Source organism: Vitis vinifera, chromosome 17 (assembly GCF_030704535.1).
Source record: "Vitis vinifera cultivar Pinot Noir 40024 chromosome 17, ASM3070453v1".
NCBI lineage: Eukaryota > Viridiplantae > Streptophyta > Magnoliopsida > Vitales > Vitaceae > Vitis > Vitis vinifera.
Genome location: NC_081821.1, coordinates 11,334,439 through 11,337,352, shown reverse-complemented (window position 1 = coordinate 11,337,352; position 2,914 = coordinate 11,334,439). Strand labels below are relative to the sequence as shown.

The window sequence follows — 2,914 nt, the reverse complement described above, 5'->3', positions numbered from 1 at the left end:
ATAAATAAATATATGAAGATACCAATAGGTATGCTTTATAATTAGTTTCAATCACAAATCATCATATTTAGTAATATAAAACATTAAATATTAACCATTTGCAAATGCCTTACACTACAAGGCAAATGTCAAAAGATGACGCTTTTTAAGTGTCAAGATAGATATAAGATGATGCTTTTTAAAAGCGTCATATATTAGACTGTCATCTTTTTAAATCGCATATGTTGACACTTTTTAGAAGCGTCATCTTCTTTGCACGTCAACCATGACGCTCATAGTAAGTGTCATTATTTGAAACATTGACGCTTTATAAGTGTCATCATATGTTAATAATTTCATCATGTCAATATTGACACTCAATGAAGCGTCATTGTATAGGTAGAAGCAACATTGACACTCAATATAAGTGTCATCTTATAACTTTTTATTTGTAGGAGCAACGTTGACACTTAATAAAGTGTCATTGTATAGGTAGAAGCAACATTGACACTCAATATAAGTGTCATCTTATAGCTTTTTTTATTTGTAGGAGCAACATTGACACTCATAATAAGTGTCATCGTATAGCATTTTATACCTTGACACTAAAAAAAAATGTCATGTTTTTTTAACATCAACCTTGACGCTTTTGAGAAGTGTCATCTTCTGTTTATTCAAGTAAAGCATGACGCTTTAAAAAAGCGTCATCTTATCTCATATAAAATTTTAATAGCCTAGAAATTAAAATGTCTTAATTATGCCCTGTTTTATAATTTTCTATCAACAATTAAATTAATAATGAAAACTTAATTTAAGAATCTCAATTGACAAAAAGTATCAAATATGGTCTTATTTTTTCACTATTACAATTTATCCATAAACATCATACATAATCAACAACTAAAACCAACAATTTTACAACTTCTTCTTCAACTTTGAATTGTTCATAACCTTCACTACATCTAGTTTTACATCATTTTTCTTCCAAGTGCAAAAGGATGGTTGTAACTCACTTTCTAGATGCTCAATCTGCAAAATAATTGAGAGGGTTACATATTTATTAGTATTAACAAATAGTTAAGAAGCAACTTTGTAAATGAAATGTGTATATGCCAATTTTTAAATTTCCAAAATATCTTTCTTCCATTGCAATAAATTTCAAAATATCAAAAGAACTCAACAAACTCCAATAATTTTATTACACCAAATTTCTAAATATTTTAGAACTCTTATTCTATTTTTTTTTTAAAACAGAAAAAAAAAAAAGTTTTTATGTCATTGACTATTTTGGTATGATTTTTATCTTATTTATGAAACTTCAACCATTAACATCTTCTCATTCTTCTTATAGGTTGTACAAGACATTAGATGTTTTGCATGAGAAGGAACTAAGGAATGAAAAAAAAAAAAACAAAAAAAACTAGAAGTCCGAAAAATTATAAAATTGTAAATTAACATATTTATGTAAAATTATAAAATTGTGTTAAAATATCTATGTTCTTCTTATTGTATTAGTATATCAACATTTAATAATATGAGGATATCTATGATCTAAATATGGAACTTGCATGAAATGATCTCTAAACATGGAATTGATTCATAAAACTTACAATAACCACAACATGTTACCTCAAAATTCTTTTGATGATATATTTTGAATTGTTTGTGGGTGTCCTTCATCAAGAGCAGTAGTGACGTTGTTAATAGAATGACCTATGCCTTTTTGTACAACCTGAAGAATATATAATAAACAATTTAACAACCAATTAGTAAGAGGTGTTATTTCCTTCCATAGGCTTATTTGTAAGAAGTCTTATACTAACTTCCTATTTTTTATGTAAAAGAAAATGGAAGTACAAGATGTTATAGACTTTAAGCCCATTAGTATAGTAGGAGACCTTTATAAATTTAGATTAAAGAAGTTTATAAAGCTAGTAATCTTAAAGACCAAAAATGCTTTTGTAGAGAATAGACAAATTCCTAATTCATGCACATGTAATGAAACTAAAGGCTCTACGAAAATGAGCTTGGACATGCAGGAATTTTTGTAGCTATGCTATTGTAAGATTTCTCCAAATCTAACTGATAATAATTTGTAGAGGAAATATACAAAAGTTGTTACACCTACCATGTCTACTTGGCTTCACCTCTCAATATGCCAACTATACATCAATCATAATAGAGCAACCCCCAAAATGATCCATATTGAAAACACTGCCAACTAGGAGTACAAAGATATACATTAACAAATTATCATTGTGAATAAATCCATTATAAAATTAACATTAACAAAATATTGACTACATCTTTAAAAGAATATGAAGTTGTATTAGACTATAAGTTATAAGAGGTACCTTCAAACATGAGTAATGATTAACTGAGTCACTAACATAACCCAATCTGATCGAACTTCATTAATTTCCATTTCACTATATGATTTCTTCCCGCAAAACTGAATTGGAGTGACATATACAATTCACTAAGTTCAATTGACCAAAAAAAAAAAAAAATGCTATAGTAAAATGACCAACCATATGAATTGAATTGAGTGCAAACCTTTGATGTTAGTTGGTTTGGATTAGCAACTCATTTCTATACAATATGCAATCATTGGGACATGCATGTATTTTCTCATATTCCATTCCCAATGTATTCAATGTTTTTTTTGCTTCATACATAGACAGAGGCAACTCATTGTTTAGAGGCAACATATCTCCAAGAATACTTAAAAGCTTTGAAAAGCTTTTATCAGACCATCCATATCGTGCTTTCAGGTTGTATAATTTGACCAATGCAGATAACTTTGTAAAGTTTCTACAACTAGGATATAAAGGTTTTTGAGCATTTTCAAGTAATGTTTCAAACAATTTTGGGTCATTCTTACGATCATCATATGCAACTTGAACCATTTCTATTGTACTATCCACATCGTTAA

At 28.2% G+C, this 2,914-nt stretch overlaps 1 long non-coding RNA gene across 2 annotated transcripts; it reads right to left on the bottom strand.

Moving 5' to 3' along the window:
• Positions 1-840: 840 nt before the first annotated feature.
• On the bottom strand, positions 841-2,564 carry LOC104882274 (uncharacterized). 2 transcript variants are annotated; one of them, XR_787987.2, is made up of 5 exons: positions 2,536-2,563; positions 2,334-2,431; positions 2,108-2,200; positions 1,609-1,711; positions 841-1,008 (listed from the first exon to the last, which is right to left on the bottom strand). It is a non-coding gene; the product is annotated as an uncharacterized LOC104882274 (long non-coding RNA). The 2 variants fall into 2 exon arrangements; XR_002032269.1 differs by lacking the exon at positions 2,334-2,431 and having other exon boundaries at positions 2,536-2,564.
• Positions 2,565-2,914: the final 350 nt, after the last annotated feature.